Consider the following 13,800-nt stretch of genomic DNA (forward strand, 5'->3'; position numbering starts at 1 on the left):
GCCAAGACCTGTGTTTAACACAGGATTTCATATTGCTAAACCAGGGGTTGATGAATGGGCTGTTCTAGTTCCAGGTCATTTGCTATGTATATGAATAATTTTCAAAGCATTGGAAAAAAAGAAAATAGATTCAAACTTATGACCATACTGAATAGCTTGTAATTTCCCTTTGCTACAAATTGCATTTCAGACTTGTGCCCTATCATTAGTATTACACTGATCCGATTCACACAGCAGTAAGTGGTAATAATAGGCACTCGATATATGGTTATTAAATACAGAAAAATGTTTCTTAGATCCTGAGCTGGGGTGTCAGTGGTTTATTTTGATTGTTGCCTTATGCTAATACATGTTCATTGTAGAAAGTATGAAAGACAGAAAAACACAAGAAAGTCAATCTGAGATCTTTATGAACAATTTTGTGTCTGTAGTTCTAGTTCTCTCTTTTCTATTTACATACACAGAGCTTTCAAAGATAAAATTTCTGATATGAAAATCAGTGAGGATGAAGCAGCGGGCCTGGATGACTTGTAGACCCCTGTGGTAGACTGTTGGTGGCCTGCCCAGATCCCCTATGTTGTGGGGTAACCCGATCCCTAGTTGCTGGGAGTGTTGGATGCTGATAGATCACACCTGTATACTTCTGTAGACACTTGCCCTTGACCAAATGGGAGCCACCAGTCCTGAAAATGCCTGGGGGGTTATCCAGGGAGGTTATGCCTTTCTCTCAGGGGCAGCACAGGGTCAATGACTGATGGATACTGGGGCAAAACCTGGTATCACTTAAGTTCCGGAGTTGCCCTTGGGATCAGGCTGAGGTTAGATTTCAACTGAATCACCTCTGTGCTTATCCTACAGCTTCTTCTCCCGTCTCATCCTACTTCCCTCACTATCTTACCGGTTTCTCTGGAGATCACTTTATAGGAATTGCTGGCTCAGACTCTGCTGCTAGAGAACCTGACCTCTGACAATGCCTTTTAGCTCTTGCCCTCTACGACCAGAGTGTGAGTCGAGAGCCTCACTACTCAAAGTGTGGTCCAAAGACCTGAAGCCTCGCTGTCACTTGCTGTTAGCGATGCAGTCTCAGGCTTCCTGCCCGATCTACTGAGTGGGCATCTGAAATTTAACAAGATCCCAAGGAGATTCGTACACACGTTACGGTTTGAGATGGCTGTCTTAGATTATCAGCATTGCAAGAGATTGTAGGAGAGCAGTGGGGGAAGGTGACTCTTCTTTGGCCTAACTTCCATCAGGGCCTGAGAGGTTAGATAAAGAGAGAAGACTGTGTTAGAAGTTCTAAGTATCTGAGCTGCAGACGGTGAAGAAGACTTTTCAGAGGAGTCTAAAGACAGCAGAAACACACGAGGATCTGACCAAAATTGAAGACTCATCCTAGGCCAAGAGGATGAGTGGTTCCTGGCTAAGGAAGGCCTGGGTGTATCATGCGCAATTTCTAATTTCTTCCATTCCGCCAGTTCACAGGATGGCCTTCCATAGTCTTCCTATGCTCTGAGCATTTGTCTTTCCATATGTAACATAAAGGGTTTGGACATGGTGATTTCTGAAGATGCTCTGAAGATTGTACCCTGTATGAGTCTAGGAAGAAAACAAAAAATGCCTCTATAACTGCAGTCACAAACCTCAGGCAAAGATGATAGATACATTAATTGAGAGAGGCAATTGCTAGGATAATGGGACCCATAGGTCACAATTTCAGGCCTGTAAATAAATTCCATTTCATTGCATCAGACCTTTTTTACAAAAGGAAGGAAGGAAAGGGAAGGGAAGGTAGAAAGGAAAGAAGGAAGGAAGGAAGGAAGGAAGGAAGGAAGGAAGGAAGGAAGGAAGGAAGGAAGGAAGGAAGGAAGGAAGGAAGGAAGGAAGGAAGGAAGGAAGGAAAAGAAAAAAGTTTGAAATTACAATGTGAGTACTTATAGGAGCCACGTCTATCTGGTCAAATCCCAGATGCTAAATGAATAGGACTTGAGTTAGCAAGGCCGTCTCCATACCCTCCTCAGCCACTCTCCTTCCTGTGGAATTTCCCTTCCTTGTCTAAATGCCCAGAGTTGCTTAGGAACTCCCCAATGCAGTGCCTGATTAAAGCTGACCCCCTACAGATATGACCTACATGCCAGAATTTTCCCATTACTTTTCCTTCCATCAAACTTTTAGGTTAGTTTCTTCTCCTGTGCCATCCAATCTGGGAGCCACTAGTCACTTGTGTCTATTTACATTTTAATAAAAAGTTTATAAAAATAAATAAAAATATAATTCCTCAGTCACACTAGCTACACTTACAGTGCTCAGGAGCCGTGTGTGGCTAGCAGCCACCATATTGGACAGCATGGATAAAGAACACTTCCACCATCGCAGGAAGTTCTCTCTGACAATAAATGCTGTTCTGAACTAGTCTGAGCTTTATTCCTTGGCAATATATCTGGCCAGTACGTGAGCGTGTAGGACGGGAAAATATTAGAATGTCTTCCCGGTTCTCCCTCCGTGTGCCTTCTCCTTTGGCAAGTCCACAGCTTACTTCTTGCCTTCAGATACCATCTGCTGTGCTCTGAACATTCTGGTTCTGGGACTCTCTGTACCCCTCCTCTTCTGGCTCCTCACCAGCACAGGTAACTACCTCACGGGTAGAGTTGTCTACCTTCTACCACCGTGCCGAAACCCCCAACATGGCTTCGGAATTGCTCTCAGAGCAGCTGCACGGTCGTCTTTGTCTGGGCTGCTATCACAGAGTCCTACAGAACAACAGAAATTTATTTCGATTAGGACGTCTGCATGGTCAGCGAGGACCTTCTTTCAGGCTGCAGACTTCTTGTTGTATCCTCACATGGTAGAAAGAAGGAGAGGGAGCTCTCTGGGTCTGGTACAGGGGCACTGATCCCATTTATGAGGGCTCCACCATGGTGACCAATTCGCCCCAAAGGCCCCCACCTCTTAACACCATCACTCTGGGGGGTTAAGATTTCAACATATGAATCTGCGGGGCGGGGGGCGGGGGGGAAGGGTGCACAAATATGTAGTCTATTGCAATGGTCACTGCTAATATTAATGACGATAGTTGTAATTTCTCAAAATGAGAATCGAAAGTGAGGATTTAAAACAGCTCTGGGCACCAGGTCCCCCAAACCATTTCCTGCTTGCCCTTTCTACATCCCAGTGTTGGTAGGGAGGCCTCAGAGACTCCCTTTTAGGCCCCGCCCAATTCCTCTAAAGTACAATAGTTATTGTAGGAGTGTTCAATAACGACTACTCTTGTACTTGAGGGGAATTGGTTTATTCAACATAATGTGCATTTAGGCACAATTATATTCCCTCTTGGATGGATGCCTCGTGGGACCCTTATTTACATGTAGATTATTCAAACTAATTTTATTCAGTGACACTGTTCTCAAGTTTCTTGTTCTGATTTTGTTACAATGTGAGTTAAGACCCTCTCTGGTTTCCCACTTTCCTGAAATGTGCTGGGAGAACATGTGGTACAGTAGAGAGAGGGTAGACTTGAAATTAGACAGCTTGAGTTGAATCACTGCTTTGCCATATGCAAGCTGTGAGACTGTGAGCATGCTATGTCACCTCTCTGAACTTGCTACCTCATCCCACGAATGAATGCAGAAGTACCTGCCTCATCACGCTGTGTGTGGTAAAGACTCAGTGAGCTATATACACAAAATTGTGTATGACGCTGTACGCATGTCTGACACAGGACAGGAACTCAGCAGATATCAGCCTCCCTCTTATTTCCCTCTTGCTGAAATTAAGTCCACAGCCATTAGCACTTCAATCAAAAAGCAAAATTGTAAATTATTTTCTCCTTCCTCCAAAGGCTTCGAACGCAGTGGCTTGCCATTTCTTCTTTGCCCACTGAAAGAGGAGGCATTTATCATCTGCAGTTTTCTCTTTCCCAGCTGTGCAGATTTCTCTGCAAGCTACCGACTTTTTATTTTGTGACTGAGTTGGTGTGTTTATTTCTCACTCTTGGAAATGGTCCAGGGATGATCTTCTCTGGGGGTTTATCAAAACTGCTGAATTCTGACTCTTTTGGCCAAAGTCCCTTCTATAGGATTTGGAGCAGATGGTGAGTTGGAAGACACTGTCCTAGCACAAAATTTTTATGCACCCCAAAAATGAGAGCTCCCATGAAAATGCCAGGATGATGTGCTCAAGTCCACAAAAGGGGGCTCTCAGCATAGACTGACAGGCTGGCTACAACACTGCTCCCCTCCCCATCACCAGGTAATGCTGGCAGCAACTTCGCACACAATGGAACCCTCAGCAATCAATCAAAGTGTCAATCCAGATGGTCGGTGATGAAGGGAAGGGGGCCGCAGGTGGATGGGTGGGTAATGAAGCTCTGGCAGCCCTGTCCCCATACATGGTTAATGCATGAGGTGATATTTAATCACCTCCCAGTAACAGTTGGGAGCAGGAAAGTAGCTAACTGCATACCCATTTATCATCCAAGAGGCTGCTAGAGTCAGGCTGCAGTGGAATGGTGGCCCCAGACTGGTTCCCAGTACATTATTTCCAGTGGTGGCCAGAGAAGATTTCTTAGGGACCGGATTAAGTGACCTGACACTCTTCCCTCAAGCCAAAAGAAATGGCAGCAGGGCTTCTGTCTCATCCCCTGAGTGATGGCACGAGGTATCACTTTCAATCTGACACAACTTTGGAAAAGACTGGCATAAGGGAGGGAAGTCAGCCTGAGGAACTGGGCCAGGACAGGAACAGGACTGACAAGGGCACTGTTTTTGGCCAAGGTTGGGGCCCAGAACCCAGGGAGGGAGGAGAGGCAGCAGCCATGTCAGGGAGCTCTGCGTTTCATGGAGAAGTAACTGTACTAACAAGAACTGCTGCATTGGCTGCCTTGGTCCTGCCTGGAGGCTGTCCATCTACCCATTCTGGTCCCCATGGGGCCTAGCTGACGATTCTCCTCTAGCTCTGGAGACTTCTACCCCCACCTGGGGGATGTGGGAAGCAGTTCTGTGCTCACAAGGTAGGTGGGAGCTCTTGGTCAGACATAGAAAGAATGACTCATATTCCTCAGGGGTCAGACTTAGGAGTGGTTGAAAGAGAGGGAGGGAGCACTATTCAAGAGTGGGAAAGAACATAGGCAAAATTTCAGTCATAAGGAAAAGCATCACACATATGGGGAGTTGTGTGTAGTTTAGCAGGGCCCGGGCATGTTGAAAAGGCATGTCAAAGCTCACATGCCCAACCAAATTCCCATTACCACTCTCCTCAGGTATGCTCCACCTCTCAGTCCTCCTCACTTGAGGACGAACGAAGGGAACTCCATCCTTCCAGCCTCTAGTTAAACTCAAGGCAAACCCATTAAAGTCATCCTCATTCCACTTTTTTTTGCCAGTAAAATATTAAATCTTTTATTTATTTTAGTTTACCCTTTCTTAATCTATGTCTGAGTTTATTTTTAAATGTACGTAAGCTATTAATACAACAATATGTGTGGATGCGTATGTACATGATACATGCTCAATTTTTTAGAAGGGGTATGCAACCCAGAAAGTTTATAGATTACTGTTGTAGCCTAAAAAATATGGCCTCACATCTTTTGCTTATTCATTCACTCATATATCCAATCATTCTTTTATTTATTAATTCACTTGACAAATATTTATAGAGTACCTTGTATGTGGCAAACTTTACCATCTAGGCCTAAACCACCACCATTGTTTTCCAGCTGGCGTCCCTGCCTCCCGTGTGGCCCTCTTCCAACCCATCCACTGACCTGCATCCCAAGTGATCCTCCAGAACATCACTCCTCTTTTAAAATCCTCCAATGGGTCTCTACACTTTGCAGTATAAAGTAAAGTCTTCTTTATACGACTTAGAATGCCTTTTGTGATGTGACCCTTTCTTACTTTTCAAGCTCCTCTTTTATCACTCTTCGTACTCTGGCCCCCATATGCACACACCATCCAGGCCATCCATTTATTCATTATATCAGTAACTCATTCATCTGATAGGCACTAAATGCTTCCTATGTGCCAGACCCCATTCCAGATACTGGGAACATAGCAATAAACAAAACAAATGCTCTGCCCTCAGAAAGCTTACGTTGGGAGAAGTAGGGCAACTATATAAACAGACAAATGCAATAGTTCTCCCTTATCCACAGGAGATATACTCCAAGACCCCTTAGCAGATGCCTCAAGCCTTGGATAGTACTGAACCCTATATACGTTTCACTAAGTTTCGAATCTTAGTAATGTTGAGTAATGCTAAAGCAATGTCTTCTGGCATTCACTTCTTCCACAGCAACAACCAAGGAGGCTATGTACTCCAGTTCCAGCAGCTACAAGATGGCAGAGCCCCCTGCAAGGATGGCAGAGTTGCCACTGGAGAGTAGTTGTGCTGGCAAGCTGGCTAAGCCTCTGGTGCTAATTGTACAGATTAGGGAGTCCATGAAAGGCAGATAGTATTTGAAGCTATGGGAGTGGCTAAGATCACCCAGGGAGGGGGTAGAGAAATAAGAAAGAGGGTGGGCAGAGGATCTCTCAGCATTAAAAGGGGCAGGTGAAGGTAAAGGTAAGAAAGACTAAGAAAGAATAGCCAGAGGGATACATAAAAAGCAGGAAAGAATGGTACAGGACAAACTTCTCAGCCTTCAAGGTATACACAAAGCACCTGAGGGTTTTGTAAAAATGCAGCGGCCTGGCTCAGTAATTCTGGGATGGAGCACAAGATTCCACATTTCCACAAGGCTCCCAGCTGATGCTGATGCTAATGCTACTGGTCTGCAGACCACGCTTTGACAGCAAGGCTGTAAGAGAAGTCAAGGAAGAGACTTTCAGAAGGATGAAGTGGTTGGCCATGAGATTTTTCCATGCAATGCCTGTTTGTTTCATGTCGGAGCATCCAATAGAAGGGACTGAGCCATCCTACATTGAGGAAATTCGGCTCATAGTGACCAGGTTTGCCTGGACCAGGTGATACACTGGAATCTGGGCTCCATCCCATGGATTTTGAAAGGCATGCTTTCTCTAGGTGGCCTTCCTTGTCGGGCCCTCAAGCAGAGCAGGAGCGTCCCCTCCATTGTTAGAGCAGGGCCAGGGTAGTCTGAGGTGACCTCTAAGAGATGCAGAAGGGCGTTCTCCACGCTTTCCCCGTCAAGTCTGTACAAATGTTTGACCCTGCCCCGCTGCATGATGTGGTCACGGTGACATCCGACTCAGGGACTTTCTCTGCTGTTGTGACGAGCAGCTGGGGCGCCCTTTAGAAGTCCTGTGTGAATTCTTCTTGCAAGACAAACCCTCCTCTGAGAGAGACCCAGGATAGCTGGGTTGGAGGGGGAAACCCCATTCTCCAACCTTCTCTGGCTCCCTCCAAGTGTATATTCCTCTACAAGTTACTCAAAGCTCTCACAATTTTGACCTTTATTATCTCCCACAACATCTTCCATAGTGTCCTTTTCCATCCCCGGGCTCTCTCTCCAGCCATAACAATCTACTCCCCTTCCTAGAAGACACCTTGAAATCTTGCGCTCCTCTCTCCACTCCCTTATCTGCCAACATTTCAAGGCCTAGCTCAGATTCCACCATCTCAGGAAGCCTTCTCAGACAGAGTAAATCTCTCCTGCTGCAGGAACCCCACACCCCCACCTCCACAGCCACCCATTATTTGCACTTCTGTTTTAGCATTTCCCAGAGACTGTTTTTGTTCGTTTGCCCGTTGTGTGTGTGTGTGTGTTTACCATCTAGTTTATGAGCCCCCGGGGGGTTGAAGACTCTGCCATATTCATCTCTGTATCTGGAGTTGCTGCATATGGTTGTACATGCAAAATAGCAATTCAAGCCTGTTGACAAACAGAAGCTGGTCACGTCTTCATGCTCTCTTTTCTAGTTCTGCCCTCTGGACCCCTCCAGTGATTTACTTTGTTTTTCTGAAGAGGCTGCATAATTCTCTGAAGGTGTTAAAAAAATCTGTCTAATATCATAACCCTGCCTGGAAAGATCTGAGCCCCTATCTCCTGAAGAGAAGTCTGCCTCTCAGGCAGGGACTCATAGCTGGGCTACCTCTCTGGGTGGCTGGTAGAAGACTCCACTGCTAGAATCATGTGAGAACTGTGTCTAGCTGAATAAATAATCGTGCATTTCTTTCCTCCAGAGTGAAAAATGTTCATTTTCCTATTTCCACCAAACCCAGCCTTTGGTGATGTTATAACAACCCAATCTTTGCCTAGTCCAGAGGGAGGAAACTTATTAACAGAAAATTTCCGTGATGGGTATCCAGAGGCCACTTTGATGTCCATGTAGGAAAGCCATTAAAATGGAGCGAGAGACAGCCTGGCTGTGTTTGGGGATAGGAGAGAATGAAAGAAGGTGGGCAAAGACTGTGAAGGATGAGTTGGCCCGTCACGGCCCAAGGCCCAGCTGGTTCCGTGGCTGTGAATCTCTTGGGAGAGCTATTCCAGAAAACATCTGAGACTGGCCCAGCAGGCCTTAACCTTCTAGCTGCCTGCCATTCTGCCTTTATCTTTGTCGCCTCTTCACTTTCAGGTCCTCTATCTCATGATGTCTTGGCTGGTCATTTTTCTTCTAAAAGTCTCTGCTCTTCTGGTTTCTGCACCATGGCACACTCCCAGTCTCTATGTACCCCTTCCCTCCTGGCCTCTCCCACTGCCCACCGCTTGAATGCTGGTGGACGTCTCATCGCAGACCATGGGCTTCCCTGGCTGGCCAGCAGTGCAGCACGGAGCTTGTAGCTCTTCCGTGCATTGACAGATGAATGAGTGCATGCACGTAGGTTCCTTTTTTAAACTAAAAATGCTATCTACTTTGTGCTCTGGCTGTGTTCCTGATTTCAAATGGTGATACCATCATCCTCTAGTACCAAAAGTGGAAGTCTAGAATCATCCTTGACTCTTCCTACTTCTTATGCTTTCCAGTGTAACCTTCTAAATAGTTCCAGAATTGCCCTTCCAAAGTGTGCTCTAGCTGCTCTTCGTGACAGCAGAGAAAGTCCCTGAGTTGGATGTCAGCATGACTGCATCATGCGGTGGGGCAGGGCCAAACATATAAATAGTTTTGGAACTGCCATTCTATTTTGACTATCTCTGTCCACCTCTTACTTGGTTTATTTTTATTAAAATCATTTTTAATTGGTTTTCCTATCTCCAGGTTGGTCTCTTTTAAATTAATCCTTTATGCCATTAAAAATTGTTTTTTGTGAGATAAAATTTAGGTAACATAAAATCGCCCATTTAAACCAGTTTAGAATGTACAATTCAGTAGTTTTTAGTATGTTTTCATTGTTGTACAACCATCATCACTATCTGATTTCCGAATATTATACCAGAGTTTTTGAACTACAATCCTTAATCTGTTGGTAGGTGGTGAAATCAATTTAGTAGTTAGCAACCATTGTGTATTTTAAAAAACAAAGCCATTGAATAGATATAAAAGAGAACAAGTCACAGCATTGCAAAGTGAAAAGATAACTACTGTTTCAAGAAACTTTTGTTTCAATTAGATGTTTTTGTATATCTGCATGTTCATAATGTGGGGACTGGGTCACGTGATTTAAATGAATTGATTAATATGGGACGTGATAAAAAATACTGGAGTGGGAAAACCACCACAAGTCTAAACTGTGTAGCTACGGTGATTTTAAATTATAAATCTGAATATGTCATTCCCTTACCCAATGCCTGTCAATGGCTCCCTGGCTTTGTTACTCATTAATTAAGACACATTTACTGAGAGCCTACTATGTGCTAGTCACTATTCTAGGTGCTGGGGATATAGCGTTAAAGATGACACCTAAAAATACTTGCTGTGGTCCAGTTTATATTCTAGTTGGAAGAGACATAAAAACTTGGAGGTTAGGAAGGGAGAAAATCATACAGCATGTTAAAAGGTGATAAGTGCTCTGAAAGAAAAAAAGATCAGTCAGGGTACGGGAGTTTAAAAGTGTGGAATGAGGGAAGGAGAGGACTGAAGTTTTGAAGAGGATGATCAGGGCAAACTTCATCAAGAAGTAACATTTCAACGAGACTTACAGAGCATTTAGGGCAGCGAGAACAAGCAGTGCAAAGGTCCTGGGGCGGGAGCTGCCTGGCTTGTTTGAGGCCTAGGGAGGAGGAGGTTTGGAGAGAGAATGTGCAGGGGGGACACTGGAAGGAGAGGAGGTCAGAGAGATAGCTGGGAGCCAGGCCATGCTGGGCCTGTGGGCCACGGGAAGGACGTTGGCTTTTACTGTGGGGGAAATGGGAGTCATGGCAGAGCTTTGAGCGGAGGAATGATATATGCTCTGGGGTACATTTAAAAAAGACCATTTACAGGATTCAAACTCCTTAGGTTGAGGTTTGAAGTCCTTTATATTTTGGTCCTCTCTACAGATCCAGACCCATTTCGTGTCGCTTTAGCAGCACCAAAATGCTCTCATTTTCTCCGTGTGCCAGGATGTTTCCCATCCCTGGGACTTCACCTTCACTGTCCCCTCTGCCCACTCTTCTTTAGCCTGGCTCACTTCTACTCATCTTTCAGCACTCAGCTCAGATGCCACCCTGTGTCACAACCGCTTCCCCTTAGGCTGTGTGGTGTGCCCCCTACTCAACCCCCTAGCATCTTCTGTGCATCTCTAGCAGTAGTTTGCTTTATCATACTATAACTGCCAGCTTTCTTTCACATTTCTGGTCCCTGGAGGTATGGGATCTTGCCTTTTGTACCTCTTTACCTCACTTCCTAGAACAGTGGTGCATGTAGGTCAAGGAGGCAATACATGGATGGTTGTTGAATCAGCTGGTGCTGCTGAGGGCTCAGCGAGATCTAAATCAATGGCCCAAGGCCACGCAGCTCAGTGTTCCTGGCTCCACATCCAATGTTCCTTCTACTACACCATGGTATGCCTTTCTTGGGGTTCTCTGAGGATTTCCTCAGGGGGCAGGGGTGTGATACCCCATTGTCCCTGGAGGAATTTAATAGATGAGACAAACTAAATAGTGGGAAGGATAGAGGTGAGGAAGACACTCAGAGAGGAGGCAGCTTGCCTAAGGTTACACTGTGCTCATTGAACTTGGGGGTCCCCTTGCAGTGTCTGGCTCTGCACTGAGATAAGTGTACACTGATACTACACCAGGTCCATCTGTATCTCTTCTCAGCGGCAGATCCCCTTTCATCCAAAGTGCTTCATCAACATTAGAACTGGAGAAGGGGGGCCAGGTCAGCGTCCCTGCGGCCCATGGCACAGATGGGGCTTTGGCATAATCTGGGAGCAAACTCGGGGACCCCTCTCAGATACTTGAGGTTGTTCTGCTCCGGGTTGCCCTGCCGGAACTTGGAGGTTAGGAAGGGAGAGAATCAGACTACTCCTTTAAGTCCCCCTCTCCTGCAGCGAGAAAGACTCAGGGACATACACAAGGACACGACACTGTTGAAGATGACATAAAATTTTACACACCATTTCTCTCCAAATAGAAGCGGCAACTTTGCTTTCTTTCTCCCCTGTCTTCCTGTAGGCAAACACAAATCAAGCTTTGCAGTCAGACTATTAAGCCCTTGTTCCAATCATCTTTGCAGCACAGACCTACACTTCTTCCTTCTCAGGTCTGTTTCCTAATAAATATTCCAAGGCGAGGCTGCCAGCAGGTGATTTATTTACAAGGGGGGTATCATTTCCTGCAGCTGTGGGTGGTGTTCAAGCAAATGGCTGACTACGGCTCTCAGCAAACCTGGCCTCCTTATCTATTTTAGATGAGACCAGGGTGATTCATTCCTTCTCTAGTTTCAACTCTAGCCAAGTTAAAATGATTTCTGCTTTAAAAATGTTCAGAGTGTAAAAAAAAAGAAAGAAAGAAAGAAAGAAAGAAAGAAAGAAAGAAAGAAAGAAAGAAAGAAAGAAAGAAAGAAAGAAAGAAAAACTATAAGTCTATTCTGATAGCTACCACTACTTATCACATTTGAATACTGTCACTAGAAAGCACACACACCAACATGCCACCACACTGGTGGCACCAAGAACCTTCCCCAAATGGGGACCTTACAAAAAGGCAGCGGGGAACCCACCTGCACACTGCCAGGCCAGCCTTGCTAAAGGGTTGCTTTAGTCAGAGCCTTTCCAGGCCTCCTCATTTCCTGCCAATAGGGGTTCTAAACCCTTTGGGGATCCAGGACTCCTTTGAGATTTCCCAGAAGAAGATGCCCGTGCCTGAGTGCAGATGACTTCCGCCTATGATTTCAGGAGACGCAGGGGAGTGAAGGGCAGCAAATACGAGGCAGCAAGTGCTGGCGGCAGCCAGAGGGACAGCAGTGCTAGGGGATTAGGGGGTTCAGACTGTGTAGACAGAGTGGTAGCTGGGGCCCAGACCCTGGGTTGGACTTGGATATAAAGAGGAGATGGGAAGTCCTTCTAGACAGGAATGATGGTTGAAGGTAAAGGAACTGAGATTCAGATGGCTTGCTTATGGAGTAACAATAAAGGGAAGGAAGCTAATGTTTATTGAACATCTACTGTGTCTTAGTCACTGTGATATGTGCATGAGGGGCATAAACAGGTGTGGTCCCTCACCTGAGAGAGCGCAGGGTCCAGTGGGGCCCTGGTATCGCCAAGTCCCGAGGTATCATTAACCGTAATGCAAAGTCGGGGAATCAGGGAACAGCAGTCCCAACATAAAGCCCAGTGGCTGCAGAGGGGCTGTGATGGACGGGCACCACCTGATCCTGGGAGTCCTCATCCCAGGGGCAAAGGGCTGGCTGGCCCTCTCCAGTTAGGGGCTGGGTCACAAGGGCAGAGGCTGGACCCTGGGTTTAAATAGGACAGGTCTCAGTTAGAGCTTTCGGTGGTCCTGAGGCCCCAACCAGTTCCAGCCCCTCAAACCAGACACAAGATGGGGTCATATCTTATTTTCTGGCATGGTGACTCAGCTGACCAAAATAGCTCATGCTAGCAGCAGCTCTTTCTGCATCTTGTGGGCTGGGAATGGGCATAGAGGTAAGGCAGAAACTGCAACCAGTGAAACATGAGGATTCCTCCATCTGACTGAGCCATGGAGAAAAAGAGAGACAGACAGAGACGGAGAAACAGAGAGAGAGACAGAGAAAGAGTCAGAGACAGAGACAGAGATAGAGACATACAGAGAGACATGGAAACACCGAGACAGAGAGAGACACACAGAGAGACAGAAAGATATATAGAGAGATAGACAGAGACAGGCAGATAGAGACAGAGATAGAGAGAGATATTCCGAGGAACTGAGTAGGGCTTCTTCTAGCACTGAGGCTGAGGCACTCTTCAATTCTTGGTCAGCAGCTGGTGAAGTCATAGGACATTGACTACCAGGGAAAATAGCTTGTAAATCTCAGGACCCAGAATTCCCTCCAAAGTACCACAGAGCATACCTGCAAGGCGGTGCTATCCCTGGCGAATGACTCCTCCCCACACTGGTTAGAGTGGCAGCTCCCAACTCTTACATGCTCCTGAAGCCCCACCTTTACTTGGCTCCAGGATGGTCCTGAGCATTCTGTTCCCAAGATCCCCTTGTTTTGGCCTTTGGACGAAGGGTCTGAACGTGCCCCTCTCCACATGCTATCTCATTTGCTATGAGAAGGAATGTCATCTGTCTCTCCTGCTTATCCACATACCATTGTTCCACCAAGGCTTATTCCATCCCTACTCCTTTCATTTAGAGTCAGCAAAGGAAGCTCACATTCAAAAGTGGGTCTGGCACCATCATGGGTGCTTGCCAACATCATTTCCTTTCATCAAGACAATAATTCCAAGACCATAATTTAGCAGGTGAGAAAACTGTGTTCAAAGAACAAATATGATTTG

Source organism: Pteropus vampyrus, unplaced genomic scaffold (genome assembly GCF_000151845.1).
Source record: "Pteropus vampyrus isolate Shadow unplaced genomic scaffold, Pvam_2.0 Scaffold85, whole genome shotgun sequence".
Classification (NCBI taxonomy): domain Eukaryota; kingdom Metazoa; phylum Chordata; class Mammalia; order Chiroptera; family Pteropodidae; genus Pteropus; species Pteropus vampyrus.